The sequence below is a fragment of the Varroa jacobsoni genome, unplaced genomic scaffold (genome assembly GCF_002532875.2).
Source record: "Varroa jacobsoni isolate VJ856 unplaced genomic scaffold, vjacob_1.0 scaffold_1430, whole genome shotgun sequence".
NCBI classification, from domain to species: domain Eukaryota; kingdom Metazoa; phylum Arthropoda; class Arachnida; order Mesostigmata; family Varroidae; genus Varroa; species Varroa jacobsoni.
This window is the reverse complement of record NW_019214332.1, coordinates 81,630-96,837: the sequence shown is the minus strand read 5'-3', so window position 1 is coordinate 96,837 and position 15,208 is coordinate 81,630. Positions and strand designations below refer to the sequence as shown.

Below are 15,208 nucleotides of genomic sequence, written 5' to 3'. Positions count from 1 at the left end.
TAATTATAATATAGTCAGTATCCCACTCATTGACCTTGCCCTAAAATGTACCCTATTGGCTATTATTAACCGTAACCCATATCTAATCTGTGTAGATTCAATAGAAGATAGTCGACTTCACAGCGAGCGCAAACGTAGTACGCACTCCGTTACAGTTCTGCCTCGACTGACCATACCTAATATAGAAACTATAATTAACTATGTTGTTCTCGCGGTTGCTCATAAAATACACAGCTTTAAATGACTCGAAGATATCTACGCGGTGTTACTAGTTTTTGAATAAGTATAATAGTGGCAATTGGGCGCGTCTATTGCAAACAAACAAGAATGTGTTCCGAGATACAGAAGAGTTTGGGGCGACCCGACAAAAAATCGTGTAAAAGTTGAACAGGCTGAAGGCCAATGCACGTGCTAACAAGCAACAGCCCTTTACGAGATGTCCTATGTGGGCAAGGCCACAAGAGCAGGCCTCGAATGCTGCTACTACGCGCGGTTTTCTGGTCAGTAGGATCTGACGTTTTTTCGAATTTACTTATTTCTTTCAGTTTATACTAGAATGATAGCCGTATATATCGGTCATATATCATATTTGATGATAACAAAACCAGAAACGAACTGTTTAGTAGCTGCAAAAAATAATACGATGGGAATTAAAGGAAGCTGTTTAACTACCAGTGCAAATTACTAGTAGCTGGATCGTGCACGCCGAATAGAACTCCCCTAGTAGACTCTATAATTGCAGTAGCGAAGGTAGATCATTATTGCCAGCCTTTTGTTCCGGTTCTAGAATGATTGTTGCAATCGAGGTAATGTTCAGAGAAACTAGAAAAAATATCTAATATAACTATATGTATAAAACACATCATCATGCTACTTCTGATCGACCTCTTCTTCGAATCTCGCGTTATATTATATCATTCAACTACTGCCCATTAAATCACTATGGCATAAAAATTGCGTCACAACCTAGTTTAGTAACTCAGTTCACGACTGGGAACAATTCGAAAACAATAATTACAATATGCGCTAGCTAAACAGACGCCCAAGAAATAGAAAAGTTCTGATTTTCGAGAAAAAAACCTTCAGTCCTATCAAATTGTTATCCGACCTTTATAGAGGTTACTATGGCTCATACACACATGTTCATAGTAATTGGCATTTCGCGTATTGTTATCGTAGCTTTTTTTCAAGTGAGATTTGACCTGCGAAGATGGTCGTCATTTTTAACTTGTTCTTCGACGTCATTTCTGTAGTATTTCAGGAAGACTTACTTAGAGTTGGCTGGATCTCAGCAGTATAATTACGGTTGCCTTATCCAGACAGCGACGTTTATGAATACGTGCTTTCTAAAGGGTACCGGTCAACACACGCACGAGTCCAAAAAGAAGTCGATCTAATTTATGAACGTCTACATTATAAGCCTAATATGGAGCAATGCTGACGCCGTATTGAATTATGTCAATAGAGTACGACCTTTCCCCTTGTGGTTTGACCGTGGCATGTATATTTACGAATTCAATTAGGAACCAATCGCATTAGAAAAGGCCAGATTGACAACGCCTGTATTATTCCTGGCAGCATTTATCTTCCCACCTGAAATTAAATGAGCTAAATGGAGACCCAGGGAATGCACAGTTTGTTTTGCTAGACGATTCGTGGTGAGTTACGATGGCCAATCGGAGTAAATTTCAAAAAATACAATGTCGTTGGTGTTCTAGTAATTAGAGCGTTTCAATGGAAAGAAATAGTTTAGTTAGTCACCTAGGATGACAATATTTGCCAACTGGCTGTTCGCCTACGTTGTTTCTTTATTTTCCGCATACCCTAAACATTCTAAATACCACAGGACTGTTTAATTCTGGAGATGCCTGGCTCTAATCAGCTATTGTCTGTTCGGAGAGTTTCTTCTTCATGGTCCACGAGGGGAATCAGGCACAACTAATTGTTCCCGGCACAACCACGATAACAAATTTCGTATGGCTGTGCTTATTCACAGGTATGCACTCCTACGTATTACTTGGCGTTGAACGTAAATAGCACAACGCCTGCTGATTATATGCCCGCCAACCAATTGCCGTCATAGAGTATCTATCTAGTACGCAGCACCTTTCACTTATTGACGTGAACTTTTCATCCTCTCACATTTGGCCTACACTTCAACAACACGCCTCCTATTAGAGAACTCAGGACCTCGCTGCGCTTTCTTTTCCAGCTGCGCCTACTCGCTTCAAAAATACGACGCGGTTAATCATTATAGTATTTAAAAAGGGTTGCTAAACACGTAATTCTAGATTCTACTATGACATGTTTCAACAATGGGTCGAAGCGGTCGACGTACGTCAACTATTTCGCTCTGGAAAGAAAGCGCACGACGTAAAGGAAGCATTAAGCGATGCGCCGAAGGAACCCGCTCTGGCTTAACTGGCAGCACACCAATACTAGGCTCATATAGGTCTATACATGAAAAATCCTGGCAACTCAAATACAGTTCATCAGCAATATCATATCTCTTAAAAGAGGCGTCAAGCTGTTTCGACATTGGCAACTATGAGCTATCTCCTCTAGTCTGGACGCATAGCCAAAACGACAGTGCACGAAAACGATGGCTATGCGAGGCCATCGTACCAAGATAAGCAAACAATACCGTACCAGTAACACAGCTACCTATCTTCCAGATGGTATTATCGCTCCATGTAGAACTTCATTGAAGCCTTTACCTTCAGCTAAAGCGCTTATTTCTAAAACTGATACTTCACATTTAAGCGTCTTCACCTTTCAAGCGCTAGCATATGTCATTGAAGACAAATGGTGTTAAATCCGCGTCAAAAGCCACGATTTAATCAGACACAAGACTGATTTTTCAATGACACAGCGGACTACGCAAGACATCGCCATGAGCTTGCAAACAACATCGATGAATTTGTGTTTCGAAATCTTCGAGTTTTTTTTGCTGCTTCCTGCGGTATATGGCTATTTTGATCGCTCCTCATTTGCTCATGCCGACGTGACCCTGGTTTTCTGCTATTGGCGCTACGATCGTTTGTGACAAGCATTTAAGTCGCCGGGTCTTTATCGAATAGCAATATAAGTATTTTCGATAAGTTCGCTTTTTCACTCCGTTCTTTTATGCGATGCAATGCTTTCAGTTGGCTTCACCTGGCCACACCTTGTGCATGCTAATACTGTTCATCTTTCTCCGTTACCGCCTCAGATGACAGTTTTGGTACTCACACGGTACCTCTTTGCTTGTCAGTCAGCTCGAGCGCCCTTTACGGCGTTTAGTAAATCTTTTCCACAGTTTTTCACTGCTCTTCTCCCGATTGGAAAATTGCTAACAGCATCGACTTGGCAACGTTATACAAAGGCTAACTGTTGTGTGGCTGCAAGATACAGCGTTTAAGTTTCTGCCAAACTGACGTTTACCTAGCCACACTTGCCGCGGCTGCTTCGCAGCATCCATTGCTCAAACAGTGTCCCGTCTGTTGAAATTGTTTTCAAAACTTTGTAGCATGCCATCGCCCAGCCAGTCTTCCTATATGACATCCCAGCACATAGCGAGATGACCATGTGAATCGTTTTATTCAATTCAGCCCTACGTGCTTCGCTCGTTAGTTTACCGCCGTCTATCAGCATACCTTATGCTCCTTGCCAGCGGGTTCCCCATTGGGCCGTCGTTATCTAACTACCGCTTTCGACGCCTCCTGCCGATACACTATTTTTGGCTTAATCCGATATTGGGTGACGTGTTAAGATAACCCCACACATCGCACAACCGTTACTCATGGTAACTTCGCACTTGTCTAATGACAAGCCCAAGTCACCCTTAACCCCACGTTATCGTTCAAACGTGCTAGGCACACGCTTCCTCGTCGTGCGCTTGGAATTATCGTTGGAGCGCATGTAATATTCTTCTCCTCCCCTTTCCGAAGGCTGTTCAATGAGAAATAAAATATTTCATGCAAAGGAAAAGAAGAATAAAAGTATTGGACTACGCATTTAAGGTCTAACGTTATCAGTCGCGCAAAAACACTGTTGTGTGGCAAACATAAATAACGAAAGCATGAAGATATATATGTTAGAAAGAAAAAACGACTGATAGACCTGTTTTTGCGTCCTGTTCTCACAAAGCACCTCGATCGAATTTTCGTGGCCAGCATCAAACGTTTTGCGATCGGCGATCCGGAGCGAGTTGGCCCCTGTGTTAATCCCTATCATCATACGAATTATCCCCGCTAAAGTTCCAAGCCAATTACTTTTTTCAGATACTTCGTAAGAAATTCCTTTGGGTCTTCGTCCTCCTTCCAAGCACTGGGCGATACCGTAAATAGTATCTTCCAATTTGACATGCGAGCCTTATTTACGCTTTGAGGCTCATGCATGTGAAAGCCTTCAGCGTCCTCCTCCAGATCTGCTTGTTTAGGGAAAATAATTAAAAAATTGTATCATAGATATGTGAGTTAGTAACAAATGTGATTTTTTTCTTCTTAGTTATAATGAATAGACGAATCTCGATCGCTTGGTTTGGCAAGAATACAATAGCACAAGATATAAAGCCTACCTGGTGTTCATCGCACGCGCTTTGGTGCTTCGCGTCATTTCGCGTCCCGCTTCGTTAACTTGCGCTAAGATCAAAATCTAAAGAGCTTTCCTCCGACGAATCGCTGCGCAGATTCGGGCATGAAACGGACCTTAGTGGTGTGCTTGGCAAAATGCGGACTTCGACAGGCTCTACACACATTTTTGCGGTGACGCTACGCATGACAAACTCGAATATATACTGGTGTAACCAGCGCACCTCTTCTATTTGCGAAGGTAGAAGAGGTAACGTGCCCCTGTAAGTGATTGAAGTGTGCGTTTCCTGCCGTCTCACTCTATAAATCAAACGTTGTATTTTTATTCAAATTCGATAGCAGAACGAGACATGCTCAGACCCGATGAGCCAGGTAGAACCCATAGTTTCAATAAAGAATGACGTCGGTTTCTCAGGGGAACTATCCGACACGGGCAAGACTGCGGCGCTTATGTTCCGACATACCGATCGGACAAAGCAGACCGCCGAGTTTCTAGTTTGAAGTTGAGAATGCAGGAACTGCAAGATCGAATGGGGAGAGATAGTACAAACAAAATCGAGAAGCTCAGAGAATTTGATATATTTTTCGGCTAATTCTCTGGTTAAGGAAAGCTGGTATGTATGTTCACACAAACATGAGATAAACAAACTAAGCAGGCTCTTTTGTAGCTCTCTTCTCGTTACTCGCAACTCTCGTATTATGCTGCAACGTTCTAATAATTGTCATACTACGGAAAGTTACATTTCTTCCATTTTTTACCGCTGTGTTTTAAAATTTGCTTTAAAATTTAAAAAAAAACCATATGCGATATTAAGATGTCACTCATAAAAATAAAATTTTGTTTTTATATTGACATGTATTATATGTGCCAAGCTAATAGTACATTTCATTAGTCCGTGTGTGGAGTACTACATGTATACTATACTATATCATATACAAACATTATACAAGATGTTCGCGCTTCAGTACAATACGTTAATGGTTTTGAGTTGACAAGGCAGACGGTAGTGAACGGTCAACCATAGTTAGTACCAGCTGCAAATTAAACGTATTAATGAGGGCGGCCATGAGGCAGGGGCTTCTATGACCGCCATATTCGATGTTGTACAATCCTTATACTCGTATACAGAGTGTGCAGTACAGTTAGTAATAAGCCGCTGAAACGTCCTTTAAAAGGATACGTTTATGCTTGTAAAAATGAATAATACAGCGGAGCTCTAGGTCGTTCGCACCGGTTGAAAGACTGCCTATCCATTAGAAGAAAAATTGGCAATATGATGTTTTTGATATACGAGCGCAAGTTGCCTTAAGAAGCAAAGTGAGCCGGTATTCGAAAGTGAGTGAAATTAATAGATACAATGCTGCTTTATAATCGGCTAGCTAGGCGGCTACAGTCACACTGTGGAAGACCATGTTCGAATGTACAGACCCTGTATTTCGAGTCTTCGCGAGAATTCGTGTTATGAGAAATACCTCCATAAATGGACTGCAGAAAATGCCTAAAATCTAGCCAGAAGAGCTTAGTTAAACCGAACGGCCATGCTTCGAGTATCTTGGGCCAACGATAGGAGAGATGCTAGTCGTCGTATAATGTGTTCATTGTCCCTTGGATCATGACGAACAAGCGTACGTTTATATAAAATTATCAACGACTCGTACTCGACGAAAAAAAATCTCTAAAGCAGCCTTGAAGCAAAAAGCTTCTCCTTTAAACGTATACGTTATTTTGACAAACATTTTCGCTGAGATGTGAGCGCATGATAAATTATAAACTTCACTCATTGTCAACATCCATCTGAATGCGACCACTGTAAAGGTAGAGTACATCGTTGAAAAAATAAATTTGTCTATCGACAGCACACATACGTAGGTAATCGTTCGATTCGACGCTCGAGCTAAGGGAACCGTATAATTGAGGGCTTGGATAGTGCCCACCGTCTCCGTAAAAATCAAAGCTACTTGAGCCTATAGTAACACAGATTTCCTTCATATTTGTGTTATCTTTCGGTGTAAGTACCGCTGAATTGCCAACTGAGTTCCGGAGTGAGGCAAAAAAGAACTTGCCCCTTCTGTCAGGAATCCGTGAGATATCAATTAAATGACAATGACAATGACAAGGTCGTTGAGAAATAGATTTATAATACTGATTATTTTCCAGCAGGAAATTGATGCAGGGGTAGTTAAACTACTCGCTTTTAAGTTACCCGAAGCGACCAAATAGGTCCTATTCCCTATCAGAAAGAACCTTAAGGACTGTACCATACCTGCCTCATGCTGCATTATGCTTTCGAAACACACGCTCATCGTTTTGGTCATTTTTCTTAATCATTAGCACACAATGCTTTACTGTAGTACCTAATATGATGACAGCTTGTTCGACGATTGCGTCTATCTAATTACTTTTGCATTCGCCGTACAAAATGGTTTTCTTTCGAGACATGAATTTGTCAAAAGTCTGCGAAGTCCTATCATTTGCTGCGGGAATATTTGGAAGCAGTAGGACGACCCCTAGATAATAGAATTTTCCAATTTTTCGTTTTCGTAAGGGCGAAAACGTGGAACGTACAAATTTTGGTCCTAAACGTTACATGGGACATAAGGTGTGCGTTGTTGATCCTTAAAATCTTCTCACTTGTATTCATTGCATATTTGCGTCACACCTTGACAAGCTCGAATGATAGCAACTCCGAAGCACTAGGTAGTCAGCCGTGATTCCTACATCCATTGTCCACAAGCGAAAGTCTTAGGATTTTCATGACTCTCTAAATTTGTCGCGCGAAATGGAGTACTCGTTGTTTTTGTCAACCATGACGTGCAACGACGTCAGACGTCGGTCAGGCCCTGCAGAAGGGAAATTGTCTGTTTCGAATATATATCCAAATGATCTCGATTGGCGTCCTCGCATTTCCATTCCTTTATCCAGCTTACCAGCCCGCTTATATTTCGACTCTCAAGCACAAAATTTTTCTCGATTTTGCGGCTTTGGTTTTCTTAAGCTAACTTTATAATATCAAGACCCCTTCCTCTGGCTCAAACAACACAAACAGCGAGACCAAGTAGTGTCATCAACGTAGGAAATAGCCCTCCGTTTGCACCCACGTTTCAACCGAAGCGTCCTTCATCGTCGGCGCCGTTGACAGGTTACAACGAAATTCCCGCTCTTCTCTCCCAGTATTTTACCAGGTGCGCAAACACAACGTTAGGGCAGTTGACTATTGCCGAAGTCGACGGCAAAACTTCTATTGGGCTGAGTCAGAATATGGTTTGCGTAAAAGAATTGACCAGGAACAGCGGGTGAGGTGAGATCGGGCAACATAAGCTAGACCAAATGCAAAATAGCTAAGAATTTCCATGGATTCGTCTGAGTTATATTTGCACAGGTGAACACGCAGTGGATTATAAAATTGCATGTGGTTTTAAAGTGCACAACACTGTAACCTAGGCTTGCATTGTCATTGCGAGGGCAAACCTGTACAGGTTTTGGCGCGAATTTTTCGAAGTGGAACAATTGCGTCCTCTCTGCTGACCAAAAACGTCTCCGGCGCTACTTGACTGTCATATTGAGTGAGCTTTTTGATCGGATGCTAGCTATGGCAGCGGATGCTAGCTAAAACGAGGACTACATCCAATCCGCTGTACTTTGGAAACCTATACGACTCTCCATAGAGCGCACGATAGGACGAGGCAGAGACATTACCCCGATAATTTTCATCACTAGTACAACGGCGACCCTCATTACTGTCTCTTTGGGGAAGCGAAATGTCTTGAACTTTGCAAGTGACCCCAAAGAGCTAATAATAAAAACAAATGGATGATTTTTAGGCGAAAAAGAAAAAGTCAAGTGTATATTTTGAGTTGCATCAATTTGATGATCTCATATATCGTAACACTGGTACCAGGGACACAATATAGGATACCGACGCTGAAAATTTTTATAGTTAGGTGAGCGTGCTGGAGTAAACGATGATCGTGCACGTCTAGAATTTTTCTAATAAAGAAATTAAAAAATAATAAACACTACAAAAGGGCAAATAAATGTAGCGATATAATATTGCTGTTACTCCACCTGTATTTGACAGTGAAATTCAGTTGAAATCATATCGAAATGATATATTTGTCTTGCATAAAAGTTTTGCCTTAACCAACTGTCAAATATGTCCCACTTAGTTATTCCAGTGTGTTAATTATACACTTTTGCTCAATATGAAATACATTTTTGTTACCGACATGTTCCTGTTATTTCTGTATCACTATCAATCATTACTCAAACCGCTCGTTGCGTAAAGGTGTTTTCCAATTGATTTACTTTCGTTTACAAAGTCACCTTTAAATTCAGTATTAGTTATCACTGGGCATTTTGATAGGTATTTAGTTGAATTACAAACGTCATTTTTTGTTAAAGACCCCGAGAAGGTTTGGGCCCATGTAGAAAAATTGCATAGAGCTTGAAATGCGCCTGCACTAGCTAATGGACAGACGAAACAAAAATGGGTTAAATAAAATGATGCCAACCTTGCAATCTGCTACACGAAAGTTACATGCACAGATTTTTTATGGAAGATAAATGAGTTATTGCAGAACAGAAAACCAGAATGGAAAGAACAAAATACATGACGAATCTTCCGCGAAAGGTTCGTGCAATATCCGTAAAGAAGGGAAACACTAGGGTGCCAGATGGTTCGCTTTTTAAAAGAAGTTGATTGGACTTTCGAAAGCTACACGAAATGGCTGAGCATATCATAATATTAAAGGCGAAACGACGCCGGTCGACACTGAACACAAACACCTCAATGAAGTGAAGAGTTGCATCTCCTCATGTTCCGAATGTCAGGCATAGCGATTGAGATGGAATTTTGTAAGGTATTTGCCGCTATGGAGCTTGACTTAGTCAACACAATACTACGCACTCCAACTACTACAGCCTTGATGCATTTAGATACGGTTCGCGCCGATCTAGCGATTATAGGTAGGAGCAACAATGAAGCCGCAACCTCAATCATTGGAACAATGTATGGCAACATACACGAGCCTCTAGCGGCTTTTTATTTATACTTTCATTAGAATATTGCTGTTAAGTGAAATTACACAATGCTTCCAAGTTAGGCATTTTCGACAAAGGTATCCCACCGTAAAGCATCATTTTCACCCGATCCACCGTTCGTTTACAACGGCGACACTATACAATTTCATCGGATATACATTTGTGTGTGGGATGTATTAGGCTTTAGATTAGAGAGCACATAGGCGTATATACGTTGACATACTATTTATACGCTTTGGCGATTTGGTGACGCTTTGTCAGTTGCCAGTTGAACCACTGCTTCCCCCTTCTTGCCCGTGACCCCTTTTGACCAAGCGCTTTCTACTGGTTTCCGCACCCAAAAATAGAATTGGTTTCGTCCAATTTTCGAATCATTACGCTGCCGTTAGGGAGCCGTTATGGGGACACTGGCCAGTCGACACGCCCTCTCGATTGAGCTAGCAAAAATCGCGTTGGCCTTGCCTAAGCATCCCTGTACTGTGGTAGGCCTCGATTTCGAGGATTGGGTGCCAGACAGGAGCAATTATATTGTAATTGCCGACATTAGCGAACGAGCACAAGCTTAGAGACCAAGAATTGACTTGGTGGCCATGGCTGCGGGTACTGATGGTGGGAATCTACAGCAGAAAAAAGGAAATCAGATGAGTTTCTGCAGAGCGGATGGCCTATAATTCATTACAAATGAAATCAAAACTGAACAGAAGCTATCAAAATGTATTAGGAAAAAAAGGGAACGAATGAGATGGAAGACACAGAACGAAAATCGCACATCAGCTTCAGAATTATTAGCTAGCGCTCGATAAGTGTGATCGTGGCAAACCCAAACCCCACGTTTCCAGAGTCTGAGCATTGGCTGACTTGGGATATCTTGTAATATTTCCTCATGAAGATTTCTATAGCAACGATATGGATGGACTTTCAATATTTCCGATATATGTATGTGCGCCTCAGTTCGAATTATATCATAGAATTTCCTATCGTAATCAAATAGGGTCTAGGCGTCTTTATCTGAACTGATCTGAATATAAGATAGATAGTCAGATTAGGCGTAACAGCAACCATAAACAAGCTGCGTTTCTTTAAATAATTTATATACACATAAATAACAACGATAAAAAGAGGAACACTTTTTAAACTTATTAAAACTCATTAATCAAGAATGTAAGAGTTATTCGATAAGACAATTTTTTGTTTATCACATGTTCCATATAGATGTTGCAGTTATATACTTAGGCACGTACAATGGCGAGTGGTCCAGCCAATGTTATGCAGGCCGTCGATGGCAGGTAAAGGTCCTATTTTAATTTTTTAGTCACTTACGAATGTGCCTTACCCAAACGTAATGCTCAAATAAACGAATTCAAACCACGCAGGGTAGCCATGATACAAACAAGCGACTTCTTAGCGTTACTCCGGTAACTCTAAGAATTTCGATAATGGTGAAATTCTTCACTTTGCTAATTTCGTTACGATAACAAATGCTTCCACTGGCGTTTAGTTGGTTTAAGTAGTTAGAGATTATATACACTTAAGGCTCCTGTTAACCGCTTCCGAACACGCAGCCAGCAAAACACCCTATGCCGTCGCTTTTCTTCAGGGAGCGCGTTCTATAACTTCTAGGTAGACGTTGCGTAAATCAAGCCCAAGCCCAGACAGACCAACATAACACATTTTAGTTGTGTTGGTACTATTATTAATTGTTAGTATTTTACATGGTACTTATAACGTAGATGCTCATTTTAATCTTTATGTTAAGGGTGGCTGTATTTACTCTTACAGGGCGTAAAAGGCATTTCCTTCCTTTAATTTTTAAGTTAAATTTACACGTAGAAAATCATTTTTGATAATAGTTATACGAATTCATTTTCGAAATTATATTAACTTTAACCTCAACATTTTTTAGTGCTACGATACTTAGCACTGATGCCTCAATTTTTACGTAGACGACAAACGGTGCAGGTTTGCAGCAGTCAACTAACTAATATTACAGCGAGAATGGAAAGTCAATAGGCTGATGATGTGTTATGTCGATGTAAACCGCGTCCCTCGACCAGCCAAGGCCAAGATCACCTTTGTATTCTCAGTCTATCATCGAGGTTGCCTGGTAACAGGTCGATGATGATGGACGTGTACAGGACCATACGTTGGTTCATAACCTGCTATTTTCGCTTCGAGGGATGTAGAGTAGGGACCGTAAACATGTATGTGCTTATCACGTGGACTGGCCTACGAACTAAAGCTTCAAATGATTTTTTTCGTACCGTATATCTGCCGCCTCGACAAAGTGAGCACCAATCCTATTAGATAGGTATTTGCTAACCTTCTTTAACGAAAACGGAATCCCACCTGACACGTACAATAAGAACCTACAAAGAGGTCTACGTGGTCGCTTAAGCTCACTGGCCATTAGAAGATGCGTATCGTGGTATGAGGACATCTGACAGGATAAACGTTGTCGAGTTAAAGCGAAGTAAATGCTCTATTATGCATTACTAAATAAAACACGTTAGTGGTTATAGATACGCGGAGTAAGTGGTTTTAGAGCACTAGTTCTGGCCAGAAGACCACAAAGCTAGATCGCCTTTTCATTTCTTCTTATTATTTTTACTATACAGATATTAATACAACACATTTAGAATTTAAAATGCGTAACTCTGATTAGAGAACTGTTCTGGGTCAGCGGTTTTGATGGTACCGTAGAAACATATATAAAACTATAGGAACTACCACGTGGATGCTGCAACATCAGTCACTAAATTTAGATAACTGTAATTATTCCCTTTTTGCTATATGTGTTTGCATTGAGTTTGATGGGATTGTTTAAATTTAGTTACGGATATTTCGTTTTAAAGGAAGCATTTATATTTGTACTAAAGCAAACCTCAGTCTTAAGTTTTATCCGGAGCAAAAAACGACACCAACCTTTACTTTTCTAGATGCGTACTTCGCCCCCTGTTTTACTTTTTGGACTATCTATGATTCAGACCAATGACGGCTGCACGACTCGGTCAAATAAGTAAGCAGGTTTTGTCGAGCGAAAACCGATCCATGGCCGCGATTATGGTGCCACATTGCCTGCATATCTTTTAAGACCAAATTTCGAAACTCTGGAACTTGTGCTTTGTCGTAAGGATATATAGAAATATAGGGATATAAGGAAATAAGGAGCAAGTAGCGTCGCCTGCCGTCGAGACGTGAGCATACTTAGCTGTCTGAAGCAGCGCTCACGGGGAGTAATATAGATATAAAACTCGACATGATTATTATCTGTGACTTGCAAGTGCCCTGGATTAAGTACCTCTTGGCCATTTGCCGTTTTTTTTAGCAAACAAAAGTAAGTACTTAGGAGCGGATACTATGTTCTTCGTTAAAAACAAAGTCAAGCCCTCAGAGCTGCGAGGGGCGCAGAAAACATTTGGTGTCTAAGTTCTGAATCAATGCCAAGTGTATAGATGATACCAACGGGACAATGGATAAAGAGTCTGAGAATAACCCTTTAAGTTACCTGGCACAGAGAGTACGAGAGAACACGTAAAGACCACAAAAAAAACTTGAGCTGGAAAATTGCTTAGTCTCCTTAGTATGACTTATCCTTAGTAGGTTCGCCGTAGAATTAGATATCTTACAGTTATGTAAACTTTCTTGGAACATCATTTACAGGCAAGGAGGTTACAACGAGAACTGCGCCTGAATAGTTAGCCAGGCAAAACTGTCTCGAGAGAATCTTGATGCGCTCCAAACAAAGTTGAGCTAGCTCCAGCATGTCATTACAGGTGACGAGACGTAAACTTAAGTGTATAACGTCAAGATACACTGCAGTAATCTTGGTTTCCCTCAAAGGAGGGTTCAAGCCGAAGAGTTTTGCAAGATTTAAGCCAAAAGCCGAGCTTCTTCTTAGCGTACTCTACTAATATCATAAAATTGCTGAATGATTCTACTGCCACAAAGGAATAGTACCAAGAAGCTTGAAGTAAACTGAGCAATTTCATTTGTCCGCCAACAGAGGTCAGAAATCTAAACAAATAAATCGTGGATTATTCTACCTTGTAATTGACCGGGTCACACGTCGTTATTTGTATCGAGTTTTTACAGACAAACAAATGCTTATATAGCCTCACCTCTGGTATTTATCAGACTCAGCCAGCTCCCCATGACGATTTCGTGATCCGAAGGAAGATAATTCACAAAAAAACCCAGAAAATAATCCACAGTTATTACGGTTTACATCAAAAGCAATTTTAACTGGATATTACGTTGGGGAACATAAACTGAATTTAAACGAGTGAAGCATATGAAATTTGTACAACAACAAATTCTCTATATTTTTCTAACTCATTAGTATGTTTTCTATTTCTTTGCCGTATAAGATTTGCGTTTTCAACGGCAATGGCATATGGCATTACATCATATAATCACAAAGCATACATATGTAAAACATACCATATAGCATATACATATATGTAAAACAAACCTTATAATTGTATTAGCTTACCGAAGCTGATGTCTTTGGGGCTTTTGAACAAACTTTAGGTGCAGTTATGCCGTCTCATTTGGTCCTATTTTTATAGTCAGAATTTAAAATCGTCCGCCTATGAGAATTCGTTACTTTCATGAAAAGATATTCGCCGTGGCCTAAAGCTTTTTTGACAAAGTTACCCATAGGGTAGCTACAACGCTAGAATAGGTAGAGAGTCTCCCAAAGAACAGAACGTTCGCAACCCCGGAAATAAATTTCAATTGAATTAGTGGAGCAAAGGGTGCTTCATCTCATCTAACTTATATGTCTTGAGATATAAAAAAAAATTGAGGTATAAAAAAATACATGATTTTACATTGTCTAAGAGCGCTTTGAGTCCTTTTTGGATAGCCTTGCACGAACTCGGCGCTAAGATTCCTCTAAGCAAATATAAGGGTTTAAAATTTTGGGCGGTGTGTTTCCATACATATGTGTTCTTTAAAGGGCATTTTGGGCTTATAAAATGTGTCGGATGCGTGTGATGCCCGGGTCGGCCGGAGACAACTCACCTTCAATTCACCTATGACGTTAGCCATGGTCCTGATAGAGGCCACGTGAGAAAAATCTGAGGTATTCTTTAGGATGTGGCTGAAATGTAGAATAACGGAGCCCATGAGAGGAACTCCAGCTCATATATGTTTTCGCAGTGTTCCTACCAATATTATCATTAATATAGACCAGATTAAACAGGATGCTATATAGCAGTTGCTTGACGAGATAATGACTATAACCTAGTCATTAGTAAAATGCCAACATATATATATATTAGACAACATTTTCCAGGTTTGATAGTTCGTATCTGTTCCAATAGCAATCCGGAAGGAGATATATATGTATTAAGTAGCATATTAAGATATTGCCTCCATTTTTCAGCTGTGTCCGATCATAATAGGATTATCATGTTCACTCACATAAAATCTCGTTCACTCCTTATTAATACGCTGAACCCAGGACAAACAGTTTAGAGCCATTGTCGTGACAAAAAGTTGTTAGGGTACTCATACCTAGCAAGTCAGATTTGCTGTGAATGGTTATCCGTGTGTTTATAGAACATCTAACTTAGTTAAATGTTGACTAATT

General features: G+C 40.5%; 1 long non-coding RNA gene across 8 annotated transcripts in view; it reads right to left on the bottom strand.

Moving 5' to 3' along the window:
- The window catches only part of LOC147752178 (uncharacterized), an 87,152-nt gene that overhangs the window by 12,212 nt on the left and 59,732 nt on the right, over positions 1–15,208 (bottom strand). For 4 of the 8 annotated variants that reach the window (XR_015314799.1, XR_015314796.1, XR_015314801.1 and 1 more), the window contains one exon: positions 14,638–14,716. The exons of 3 other annotated variants lie outside the window; for them this stretch is intronic. This is a non-coding gene — a long non-coding RNA (uncharacterized LOC147752178). Of the gene's footprint in view, positions 1–13,730; positions 14,367–14,637; positions 14,717–15,208 lie in introns of those variants that run through there. One more of the 8 variants, XR_015314795.1, reaches the window with a different exon arrangement.